Below are 14,140 nucleotides of genomic sequence, written 5' to 3' on the forward strand. Positions count from 1 at the left end.
GAAGTCTACACATGTTTGGAACAGAAACTATTTTTTCCAAAAAGTTTTTTTCTGAATGGCTGAGGCTTGAACCCAGGGATTCCTGCATATCACACACATGCAGATCCCACATTAATCTAGATATACAACAAAGGGCAAGTAATGGCTCTCAATTCAAAACTGTATCCTAAAGTTTCAACCACATACATAAATTTCGCCCATCCACCCCTTTGCTCTAGCTTCCAAGAAGTGGCCTCTACATGGCCTGTCACTTTGGCACTGCAGACTGATGACAAGTGGCATTCCAACAGGACTTTTATTTTTTTCAGGCTGTGGTATTTACAGAACTGCTCTACTCTGAAACTTCTGCTTGGACACTTCCATAGGCTTAGAAGGCAGCCAGTGAACTTAACACTGTGAACAAATAAATCCTGGTATGCTGCATAAAGCTCTTGATTACTTTCCATGGTTGGGTTATAATGGCATTTAAAAAGCCTTGCACTTCATGTATCTTTAAGGCTGAGCCTCTGCTGAGTTGTCATGCACATGTCTGACATTCACCAGAGCACAAAACTCATCACAAGCCTGAGTGGGGCAAGACGGGGAATGTAGTTACGTTGAAGGGCTGGGATTTTTAGACTACATCTCTTAGAAATGATTATACCACACAAATTTGCCTTGACAATAACAGCCATGGACACAGTGCTAAAAGTGGGTGGTAAATTTGTATGCACATGCCTTACTACTTAAGAATTTACTACAATCCAAATCCTTGGGTTCAACATCTGTGGATTCAATCATCCATGATAAAAAATATTTGAAAAAAGGGCTGGGGGTATAGCTCAGTAGGAAAGCATGTGCATAGCATTCAGGAAGCCCTGGGTTCAAGCCTCAGCCACTCAGAAAAAAAAAAAACATTTTGGAAAAAAAAATTTCTGTCCTGAATACATGTAGACTTTTTTTCATGTTTTATTCCCCAAATAATACCATATAACAACTATTTACATACTATTTACATAGTATTAGGTTTTATGAGTAATCTAGAGATTATTTCAAGCATGGAGAGGATGTGCATAGGTGAGATATAGACACTATGCTACTTTATGTTTTGGGTGCTGGAACAAATAACTTCTGGACACCAAGGGACAACCAAATGTCACTGTCTTACTACTGGCTATAAAGATGTTTGCCCTGGATATGAGATGTTAGGAGTCTTACTTTGTTTTTCTTGTAAATGCTAAGGCAGATCTGTTCTTTTAAAAAATAAATGAAAAACCATTTATTTTAGAAAAAGAAAAATTACCTGCCTTCTTGATAAAACACTTTCTACACGAAAGACCTCTAGTACATCTTTCTCTTGCCAAAAACCTTTTACCTAGCTTAGGGGTGTTTTTCTTTGGCTCCACACTTAGAACAGGACTCATCCTCAGAAGGGCATTTGACATGCACCATATGAATTCATTTGTAGATGGGTGGCTTGAGTCAACAGCCTGTGATGGAGAACAGGAAGGCTTTAGAATCAGAGATCTGCATTGAACCCCCAATCAGCACCTGATTTGCAGGTGATCTTATATCCTTTTATGTCTGTTATCTTAGCCTAAACATTAATAGCACCACTTTTACCTCTCAAAGAGTCCAGGTTTCAATGATAAATTATGTGGTCACCTTGCTTATTATTGGAGTTACTGCAGATAAGACTCTTCACACAATCTCAAGTTTATTAAATGAAAACAAGGGAATCTAACTGTCACAAGCATGAAATCAGACAATGTGCACAAGTCTTGTTTCCAGAGTGTCTAGTGTTCCCCAGAATACCAGTTTCCATGCCCAAAAGGTCAGCTCTCAGGAGAAAGTGTTTATCCATACACATCATGGACTCACCTCTTCCGGGCAGGTTGAATATAGAACCTGTATTTCCCACTTTTTATTGCAATAATGTCTATAAAATAGGAATGAGATCTGGGTCCACAGCTGCACATTAATTCCATCATCCACCTGACTAGGAGATGACTCATTCATGGATATTTAAATGCCTACATTCTAGATCATCTGGATTTTATTTACTCAATCTACAAAGGTGGGGTTAAGATCAAGTCAACCCAAATCAAACCTCTATAAAACAGGCTAAGTGAATGTGGTACAGATACAGAAGGCAAAGAGGTCCTTTGAAGTAAGTGTGATTACCACCTCTTAGTCAATTGACTGTGGTGAGTTTCTTGCTTTTTTAAGCCAAAAACAGCTGGCTATATAGATCCCATGGAAGAACAGCTTGTTTAAAAAAAAAGGATCTTAGATACCGCACTTTAAAAATGAGGCCTAATCATTCACAGTCTCAAACATGAATCTGTACTATCAATCAGTGGGTCCAGAAAACAATAGAATTTTGTTATTACCTCCGAGAGAGAGAGAGAGAGAGAGAGAGAGAGAGAGAGAGAGAGAAAGAGAGAGAGAGAGAGAGAGAGAGAGAGAGGTGAGATGCTGTCACTTCATTGCTAAGCTTGTAAAATACACATATGTTCTCCCTATTTCAAATGAATAGTAACAATTTCCACTTCTTTAAGAGGTGATTTATACTCAAGGAGAAATGTGAGTAATAACTAGATCAATAGAAAAATGAAGAAAAAAATCATGAGACTATTTGATCCCAATTTTCAGCATAATATTTTTGGAAACAAAAATGAAAAGTCATTCTTCCAATTATCATTTAATATAATTGTCCAAGGTATTTGTGTTGAATATGTGAAGGTCCTTGCCTACCATAACTTCTAAAGAATTAGAAAGGAAATGTTCAGCATTTTCATGCTCTAAACACAGACTTAGAAGCTATAAGAAGAAAAAGATGCTCATGGCATTGCAACAATAGCTTTGTGTCTGGAGGACAGTGAGAAACAGTGCAGAAAGCTATTCTGACAAAGTCACTTCCTATCAGCAGAAGTTTCCAGAAACAGAAAAGGGCTGACAGCACTCCAGAAATCCAGTTATAGCTGCAACACAGCACCTTGCAAGCTGGACTCACTGGGTAGCAAATTAGCAACCAAGTCAAGTACATACCTATGGAGCTGTCTACCTCTACCCTGAGTCCTAATTTCTAGAGAACATTCTTCTCCCACATAAGCCATACACACAACCCCCTACACACATTCACAGGCAAGGAGCCATCTGCAAAACAGAGTAACTTCTTACAGTTGTGTTGGTTATTATGTAACTTAGAAGCATATGAAGAAAAAAATATCTGGTTTTTCTCCCCTTGAAAAACTGAAGCAGAAATCACACTTCTGGTTAGAATTCACATAATCAGTATGTTTTTAAGTAAATGCTTCATGTACCTTATACAACTTGTCAATTTCACCAAGGGAATATTCTAACAAACTTTCCTTCTCAAAATATGATAGAAGAGTGAGTCACAAATATAGTTCAAATGGTTGACCAAGTCTAAGAAGAAAACTAGCCAGGTGGAGATAAGCTCACACCCACTCCACACCCTTGTCTGACAGCCTTGGGGAAAGCCAAGGAAGAGAAGGACTCCTGGTGACAGGAAGGGACAGGGGAGCAGCAGACTGAATGTTTCACAATGCTCTACAATTTCTATACCACCCCCCCCAGAAGACTGAAGAGGCATATGGACCCCCTCACAGAAGGATTTTTTTCAATGCATAAAATACATAGGATCTCAAGAGGAAATCAATTATATTTAAAAAGTTGACAAAATATTTTTTAAATTATGATATAGTAATACATATACATGTTTATTTAGCACATTAATAACACTGTCTAGCAGCAGGTTTAACAACCACTATAATTTCCAAGTGGCGATGAGTATTGATATTTTAAGATATCTGCTAACCATGTAGAGTGTGAAATCAAAATATTGTATATCTATTGGTGAAAAAGTCACAAATAACACTCATACTGCAGCAATTTGAGGCCAACATTTAAAGGTGAAAGAATTGCAGCAGGGTGCAGTGGTGCCTACCTATAATCCTAGAGACTTGGGAGGTTAAGGCAGGAGGATCTCCTCAGCAATTTGAGGAGATCCAGTCTTAATAAGAGAACTGGGGATGTAGCTCAGTAGCAAAGTGCCCCTGGGTTCAAACCCCAGTATGGAAAAACAACAACAACAAATGAAGGACTTGCTAAATTTTGCTACAAATTAGTAAACATCAAAGTGCAATAATTTGCCACCAAAGCTCACAGATCTCCTTGAAGCCTTGCAGTGGGCTCATGTGAAAAATCATGTGATAATCTGATTTAATCCTTGCTATGATTTCACAATGGTCCCCCCCACTTCCCACTGTCCAAGTGGTAGAAATGAACAGTGAAGGAGGAGCCTAGTGAAAAGTAAGAGGAGGCTCTACCCCAGTGAATGGATTAATGCTATCTCAAAAGAGTGGTCAGGTCTCATAGGACTGGATTCCTTCCCATGAGAATGGATTGTGTGAGTTTGGCTCAAAAGTGAGTTTGGCTTTCTCAGCTCACACTCCCTTGCTTCCTTTTCCATCATGTGAGCTCTCTCACACACTCCCACCCTGTGCTCTCACTATGTGATACCATCTGCCACGTTTTGATGCACTCAGGGGATCCTCACCAAATGCTGGCACCATGCTATTTAGACTTTGCAGCCACCAGAAATGTGAGTCAAATCCTCTTTATGCATTACCAATCATCAGGTATTTTTGTTGTAACAGCACAATGTGGACTAATATAACCTCCCATTCCTGTGGTCTTACCAGAATAATGAAAATACCCACAAGGGAGCCTTTGTCCAAAAACAACAATTAAACCACATATGTGGGAGAGCAGAAGGTCTGCACCAAGGAGAGTCTATGACATGTATGTGTGACTGGGAGAGAAGCAGTATGACTGGGACCAACATCTATATTATATTACTGATGCATCCAATGTATGGGTCACAGGTTGTTTCTTTAAAATGCTTGACATTAGCAGTAGTAATTCAGCTGAAGTATTGACTAGAAGGGAAAAGTTATTTTATAAACCATCTCCCCTAACACTGAAACCTATGGGATCCCAAAGCCTCCAGCTTATAGCAAATTTCCAATACTCCTTTATTGTCTAAAGTCAAATTATTACATAAACTATCTAGACATAGTTTCAAACATACTTGCTGAATGCCATAAGAATAACATAAATAGGAATAAAAGTAATTATGACAAACCTAATGTATTTCAATATGAAATTAGTTGGGCAGGATTACTCTAGCAGCATAATAGCATTGTTAGATGCCTGCACTTTATTTTAAAAAAAAAGGAGGGGGGGCAGATGAAAATGTTAATGTGAAATGTGAAATGGAGAGTCACAACCAACTGAGAGGTTATAAAATCATCGCAGATGAGGTAATGCTATATGGGTGGTATGAATCTCCAAGGGTAACTTCCCCAACAAAACAGGGAGCAATCTTTTTCTTCATTGACTGGAAAAGTCGATGCCTTTTTAAAATGTACAAAAATGATGTTTATATGGAAGTTAGGTGTAGATTGAAGTTTGCTTGCCCATGATAACCTAGTTGTAGCATACAGCTTGTGGCACAAGACTGTTCTTCGCACATAGATGTTTTACATCTATAATGGTTTGGATCTGGAATGTCCCCCGCAAAAAAACTCATGTGTTAAAAAGCATGGTCCTCAATGCAGGAAGGTTCAAAGGTAGATTTTTAGGCAATGACTAGATAATGAGGAATCTGACTTCATCAGCGGATTACTCCATTTGATCAGTGGAGTAATCCATCAAATAGATGGAAGTAGGTCACTGGGGGTCATGCCCTGGGTTTAATCTATCTGTGGTCCCATCATCTTTGTCTCCCCCAACCCATCTCTCCCAGCTTTCCATCTGCCATGAGTTTAGCAGCTTTCCTATACCATCCCTTATGCCATAATATTTCTATCTCAGAGCTGGCTGACATGAACTGAGACCTCTGAAGCCACATGGCCCAAACCAACTTCTCCTCCTGTTAAGTTGTTCTTGTCAGGTATTTTGGTCAGAGTGATAAAAAGCTGACTAACACAGCACTCGTGGTCCTCACCCAATAAGTGCTATAGCAATTCTCAAGGAATGACAATGAAAATTGCCCCCACAAATTTCTGAAATGCCTATAACCACACTGTTGGGTCTGAGGCTAGACCAGAGTCCCATCTTTAGGTCCCAACCCTGCCTACCTCTGAGTGATTTTAAGCTGGCACAAAGAGGACACTCCCTGGGTGACTGGGGCAGGCACTACAAGAGAAACCTTAGGCTTGTATAGCGGGTACCTTTACCCAGAGTTCTGCCCTTGGGAGAAGAAAAGCGGAATATAGTAGGGAGAGAAAATAAGCAGCCAGGCAAATGGAAGCAGGAGGAGCCTAGATCCCAGGATGCAGGTGGCTCCTGGAACCTCTCCCAGTCCCTGATGTGAATTCTCCACTTTGGCTGCAACAAGCTCCAAAAGGTTTCTACTGCTGGTGCCCAGAAGAATCCTTATTAATTACACACACCCAACCACCTAGAGGGAAAGCCACCCACCTACCTGAACTAAGGGGACAGCAGCAACAACATAAATGCTCAAGGGAACTTACTCTGCTGTCAAAGAAGCTATGTTTCTTGAGGAAGGTCCCTCAGATCTTACCTAAGCTTTTCATGCTATAGTCAAACCTCATGCATTTTGATTCTACCCTCACTGCCAAAAAAAGAAATGAGTCAGTGGCCACTCTTCATCTGGCATTTCAGATTCTAAAAAGACATATCCAGATCATTCTGAAGTCTTTTCTGCCTCAGCTCTTGCTCATCAATTCCATGAGCCACACAACATAAATAACCATGTCGTCCTTCCTAACAGCTTGGAAAATGTAGGTATTAAAGAAAGTTGGCCTTTAAGGGCCCAATTAGGTCTGAGTGAAAAAAAAAATTTTTTTTTCCTAAAATCTGTTCAACTGCAAAAGTTCATAATTTAATGTCTCTAAATTGTATTATGCTCAGAAATACTACCACCATAAATCAGAAATGTGGCAATAAGGACCACTTGCCAGAGATGTTCTTAAAAGAAGGCAGGATCACTGTTTCTCTACCTCTTCCACTAATGGACTCCATTATATCACAAAAAAGGCCCTGCTGGAATCTAATGAATAAATAACTATCACTTGAATGGAATTTGTGTCCATTTTAATTCCAATTAGTTTCCACTAGAAAGCCTGGGCCCCATTCCAATAAACTTTATTTACAACAGGGGCAGCTGGTCATAGTCTGCTGATCCCTGACCAGCATTTTTTTAAAAGCAATAAAAAGAGAATAGAAAATATTGGAGGACATCATACTAATAAAGATAAGTACTATTTCGTAAAACTTTACTTGCTGTTACATATGTGAATTCTGAGTCAATATATGTGTTACAATAGATTCAAATCAAAAGCTGCCAGAATAGAAGATTTGAAAAAAAATACATTGTTGAGGCTGGAGTTGTGGCTCAGTGTAGAATGCTCACCTAGCACATGTGAGGCACTGGGTTCGATCCTCAGTACCACATAAAAATATATTTTAAAAAATAATAGCATATAGAGTAAAAAAAAATCTCTTAACTATTCAAGAACAGAGTCTGCTTCTGAGTGAAACTGGTGAGAATTTAAAGAACTTTAATGTTGTGCTAAAAACAGGGAAAGAGCAGATATCATGGAACATTCATACAGCTAAAATTATAATCTTAAAAGAATATTAATTAGTTACAACTAATACAAAATGTTCTTCCAGAGGACACTAAAATTACTTCTCATGTTTTTCAAATATCTAATAGGAGCTGTGTATCAACTGTTGCAAATTTCTCCATAACTCAGTGGTTTAAAACAAGCATGTTTGTACACAAAGGTACAGGCTAGACGGGTGATTTTGCTGACACAGGCCAGGCTGAGCTGATCTAGGCCAGACATGCTCAGGAGACTGTGAGCAGCTGATGGGTCAGAAAAAAGCTGGATGGTCTAGGATGGAATCAGCTGGCATATCCTGGCTCACCCCACTGGGCTAGTCTGGGCATATTCTCATGGTAGGTGCAGAGATCTGAGAATAAACCCAGTACTTACAAAGCCAATCAGAAACACATAGGAGCTCTTAAAACTGTTTATACACAGTATTTACTAACATTCCATTGATCAAAGCAAGTCACATAACCAATACCAGGGATGGGGAACGGGAAGGAAGCAGTACTACAAAGCTACTGGGGGAAGAATGTGGCTATAGACAGGCCATTAATCAGAGCCATTAGTGCAATCAATCTACCACCAGTGATATTCATTGTTTATTATGGCAGAAGCACAGAGATCTGACATTATTTCAGGTTTTTCCATTACTATTGCTCATTTTGTTTGTTCATGATCACTTGTAAGGCAGAAAAGCAGAATGAAAAGAATGAACAGCTTTAAAATGTAGGCTTTTGAAACCTGGCTCTTCCACTTCTGGCTATGTAACCCTGAACAAGTTTGCTTCACTCCTCCGTTTACTCATTATAATAAAAGGTTCAGGGACAATTACATACTGTGTGACATGTAAGAGTACTTGGCTCTCTCTCTAGCCTTAGCAGAACTCAAAATTTATTTAGATACTAAAATGCTTTGCAAACAGTTGGTGTGACTATTTAAAAAAGGGGAATGAGGAAACAGGTACATTTTCTATAACAGTTAAACACCTTCACACACACACACACACACACACACACAAACACACTCACAAAAAGCTAGTTTTCATAAAGGGTAAAGAATCGTTTCCTTTCAAAGAATTTTGAGGACTGTGGTAAGCACAAACATGTCCCCTGAAGATATTCATAACAGAATCCCTGGAACCTATGATCATATTACCCTACAAGACAGATGTGATTAAATTAAGGACCTTCAGAGGGGTGATTATCGTGGATTATCCTGATTGGTCTAATCTAATCACTTGGATCCATAAAAGAAAAGAACCTTTCTCAGCTCTCTCCAGAGTACCAGCATGGGGGCAGAGCACAGGTCTCAGCTCAGGGTTGGTGGTGCTGAAGGAAGGGGTCACAAGCTCAGAATTCAGGCAACCCCTAGATTTTAGGAAAGACAAGAAATGGATTTGCCCATGGAGCCAACAGAAAAGATGCTAGCTGGTGAGAATCCCATTAAAGCTTTTACCTACAGAATTAAAAGTGACAGAGTGTTGCTTTAAGCTCCTGGGTTTGTGGTTGTTACAACAGCAATACAAGGATGATGTAATCTAACAATGAGGAAGCAGAAAAGTCTCTTAGCCAGGTGCAGTGGTGCAAGCCTGTAATCCCAGCCACTGGGTAGGCTGAGGCAGGTGGATTGCTAGTTCAAAGCCAGCCTCAACAACTTAGCGAGGCCCTAAGCAACTCAGTGATACCCTGTTTCTAAATAAAATACAAAAGAAGGCTGAGGATGGGGCTCAGTGGTTAAGCACACCTGGGTTCCATCCCCAGTACCAAAAAAAAAAAAAAAGAAAGAAAGAAAAAGGAAAGAAAAGTCCCTCTTGAAACAAAAGGAGTGGTAAGAAGAATTTCTGGAACTTGGAGAATATTAACTAGACATGGCATCAAAAATGGAAGCTGTTTCTGATTCTGATTTTAGGGGCAGCTAGAGAAAAGGCAATATGATAGAAATAGCAACTCAGGATATCATGGAAAAACTTCTAGTACACTTTATAGGAAAATACAATAAAAATCATCATCCTCAGCATCTAAGCACCCCCTACTTATGACTAGGGGAAAGGCCTCACTAATAAAGTCTTCCACAGAAACTCTGGAGATTTCATTTATATGATGCTATTCCAGACCTGAACTACAACACTTACTGCTCCATTTTTTTTTTGTAGATGACAATAAGGTTATAACCCCTGGTTAAGTATTAAAACACACACACACACACACACACACACACACACACACAGAGAGAGAGAGAGAGAGAGAGAGAGAGAGAGAGAGAGAGTTTAAATCTGTTGATCTTCATGAGCCCATGTATTACATGCACTGTGAATGAGGCAGATGTCAACAAAAAGTCCACAGAGTGATTTGTGAAAAACAGAACTTTATAGAGGCACAAAGATCACATAGGACCTTAAAATTAGGAACACACCTAAGAATATTTGTAAGGATAGATTAGAGAAGCTAGAGTTCCCTTGAAGGATACACTAGTAAAACCTCCCACACCCCCAGGACAGGAGAAGCTGAGTGACAGGTCATCTGACAGATGAGAAGCTGGGTTCAGGAGCACAGAGCCAGCCCACAGGGCCACAGCAGCCCAGCTCAGAGGCCTCACCAGCCAGAGTTGGGGTTCACTCACCAACCCCACCAGCAGGCTTCTCTCGTGACTCCAGCATGCCAGGCTCTGTGCCAGGCAATGAGCTCTCAGTCTGTGCCTACTCGAGTTCCAAACTCTTCTCTGTGTATTTCTTGGGTTAGATGTGGGTTTTTTTTTTGGGGGGGGGTGTTTTGTTTTGTTTTGTTGGAACAAGCCTAGTGGGGGGAAAAATTTGCCCTTGTGGGAGTTTTTGAATATCTGAATAACAATTAAGGCCTGGTGAACTTATGAAAAGTGACCGTATTTACCCAAGAGAATGACATTTGCACCTACAAAACAATGTACAGTGTAGACTGCCCACTTAACAATGGATGTCATCTTTACATCTAGCAAGCATAATGATTAAAAATAAAAGAGAAGTGGGAAGGATGTATCATTCTTAGGGGAGAGTAGAAAATTGCATTAAAGGGGGAAAGCAACAGAGAGGCCTGATACTGTGTTGCAGGGGTCTCACAGAGGACAGCAGAGACTTCATAGTGTACATTACTAGGAGAGGAGATAGAAAAAAGCTCCCCTTCCCCTACATGCCCCCCACATTTTACTGCCTCTACCTCTACTAGCTCTAACAATTATAGTGGAGGAAGCTGGGTGTGGTGGCATGGCCTGCAATTCCAGTGACTGTGAGGCTGAAGTAGGAGGATCACAAGTTCAAGGCAAGCCTCTGCAATTTATGAGACCCTGTTTCAAAATTAAAAAGCAAACAACAACAAAAAGACGTTGCTAAAGTGCACCTGGGTTCCATCCCCAGTACCTAAAGAAAAAAATATATATACAAAGAAGGAATGACAGAAATATATCAACCAGAAATACTAACAAAGGTACCAAAGGAAAACAGAAAGATGAAAGATGAGATTAACAGGGGCATCAGAAAGTGCTTCCCTAAAGAAGATGTGCAACATAAAGAATTGGTCATTTAGAAAACTCATTGCTATGAATACTAGTAAATTTAAAAAAAAAATCAGAGTTGAAAATAACAAATTTCCTAAAAAAAAAAAAAATCAGCTGCAAGGAGACTGATATAAAACCCTTATCCTTTAAATGTAGTTGCTTCACAGGGATGCATAGAAGTCATGTAAACAGGATTTGGCCCGGCTCGTGGCTGTGTCAATGCAGAGTCACATTTCCCAGGATGCTGTGGCACAGAACCACAGAATTTTGTGAGCCCAATCATCTTCTGGTCTTTGGACTTCAATTTCCCCAGGGAAAAATACTGCTTCACTAGAGGAAGGGAGGTTATTTCTAAGCTGAGATACAGGATCAAGGCTTTTCATTTCTAAACATATAAAAGTAAACATCCCAAAAGATAGCGATAATAAAGGGTTGGTTCTTAGGTATGCATTTCACGGTCTGCTAAAGGGAGTTTATACAAGAACAAAAGAATCTTGAATGTTTTCTCAATTTTTTTTATTTTTTTTAATTCATTGAGGGAATTTGTTTATTCTACACCCATTTTTGCCAGAGGTGTAGAATCAGACAACATCAGCACTGAACAGATCTCTGGAGTCCATTCAACCCCCTTACTTTCCAACCTTAGGCCCAAAGTGGTCATACAGGCTGACTCCGTGTATTCACATTTGCATTTGTCTTCATGACTGAACTTAACTCTTGGAGTAGGACCTAACCACAGAGCTTCTCAAGGAACTCCAAACCCCTTGAGCAGCTAAGTTCTATTCATTGAGCAGAAACATTCTGACGTCAGGAGCAGGTGAGAGAACTGATGCTGGATCCATTCCTAAGCACAAGAAGGGACTAGAAGGAAAGGAAATGGAGCCCACTGGTAGACCCAGCAGCAAAACTCCACCAAGTGGGTGATCTCAGGGATCAGAGGAACATCTTGCAGGGCCTCTGCACTCTTTCTAGGATTCCTCATACTGTGGGGTTGCCTTCACAGGCAACCTTTACTAGTTGGTCCAGGAACAGTTCTGACACCACTGCCACATCACTCTGTGCTCTTAAAGGTGAAAAATCAATGCCTAGAGGAGCAGGAACCCAATGACACATTGAGAGAATTAATTAATAAGAGTAAAACATAACATTCAGCCCAGACAGTATCCTTAAAATGTCAGACTGCTAGGGTGGAACACACCTGTAATCCCAGCAACTCACTTGTAATCCCAGCTATGTCAGGAACTGAGGCAAGAGGACTTCGAATACAAGGTCAGCTAGGGCAACTTAGCAAGATCCTGTCTCAGAACAAAATTTAAAAAGAGTATGTGTGGAAAGGGGAGTTTGGGCATGTAGCTCAGTGGTAGAGTGCCACATGCATAGCCTGTGGAAGGCCCTGGGTTCTATCCCTGGCAAAACAAGATGTCAAATTGCACAGGAAAAGCAACAAGAGAACATATCACTCAAAGGGACATAAATCACCTACGTACCCCCAGCCCAGGAGGGGGAGAACTGTGCCACTCCCATATTTGCTCCCCCACCATATTCCAAAGTGAAGCTGGATGTGAGTCCACTTGGGGACTCTAGGAAGACCCAAAAGTCCAGCACATTCTCTTCCCAGAACATCTCTATAAACAAAGCAGGCACACATTGATATCAATTGTTTCCAGGGGACCCAGGGTCAGGGCTGAGGCTCAGCATTGCCACTTCCAACTGCTGGTAAGCAAGTCTGTCAACCTCTCTGCAGGTCTGTGTCCTCAGCTAGACAGGAAGGGGGTCCAGAAGAACTCCACTGCTGCCCTTCCAAACCCCAAGTGTCTTAAGACTTCTTGGTTGGGATTATAAAGGAGGCCCTGCTAAGTATATGATATCCTTGACAGCATTAGTAACTAGACATGGTCCATCTTGCATGGGTTCTGGGTTCAAATCCTCACACTGCCTCCTGAGGCTGTTCAAGACTTTGGCCAGATTTCATGATCCTGCATGTTACAGTCTTTCTATGTATAAAAACTAGGAGCAACAATGCCTCAGGGTTGTAATAAGGATTAAATGAGATAATACAAAGGAAGCATGGAGACTAATGTCAATTATGGAAGATAAATCTTTTTCATCGTTATCATTCTTATTTTCTTGATTACCTGTTCTTGACATTTTTCTACCAAGACATATAATCTTTGTGACAATCACCATTACAACATACTTCCATGGCAGGGACAGAGATGTAGAAAAGAACCAAAACTGTCAGAGTGGAAGACTTTTCTGTGTGAGATACTAATAAAAAGAATTTTATACCAGCATGACAGGACCCATAAGCAGTTCGTGTGCAGAAGTACAACACTAAGAAGCTCAGACACGAGTTGGGGCTGGTACACCTCCAGGGCCAGCCGCAACCACAGAGGAAGCAAACAAGTGAGCTCTTGTTATTCTAGGGATAACACTGTAAGGCTGACTTCTTAAGTATATTGCAAACAGCAATACTGAACTCTTACTAGTAATAAAATATTTGGGCTACACCTCACCTCTCAACTCACAGACAATAGGGTAGAGGACTGTGAATACAAGGTCAGCCAGGGCAACTTAGCAAGATCCTGTCTCAAAACAAAATTTAAAAGAATATGTATGGAAAGGGGATTTGGGGCATGTAGCTCAGTGGTAGAGTTTCTTATCCATCCTCAGCAGGGCCAAGGTCCAGCAGGCATTAACACGGGCCTGGCAGTGGAGGTGACAAAGGGATAGTGCTAATTTCCAAGGAGAACTGCTCCCTCCAAACCTGACTCAATAGCTTACACCCCTTGCCTCTCCAGACTTTCAAGGCTAGACAAAGAGCCCCAAGATGAAGGCCCCACTCTGATTCCAGAGGCTGTGTGTGTAGACAAGAGAGTCGAATCCTTCAACCCTTCTTATGCATGCATACAACATACAGAACAAAGTCAGAGAAAGGTCCATTTAATTCTGGCAATGGAAAA

Source organism: Callospermophilus lateralis, unplaced genomic scaffold (assembly GCF_048772815.1).
Source record: "Callospermophilus lateralis isolate mCalLat2 unplaced genomic scaffold, mCalLat2.hap1 Scaffold_408, whole genome shotgun sequence".
Lineage (NCBI taxonomy): Eukaryota > Metazoa > Chordata > Mammalia > Rodentia > Sciuridae > Callospermophilus > Callospermophilus lateralis.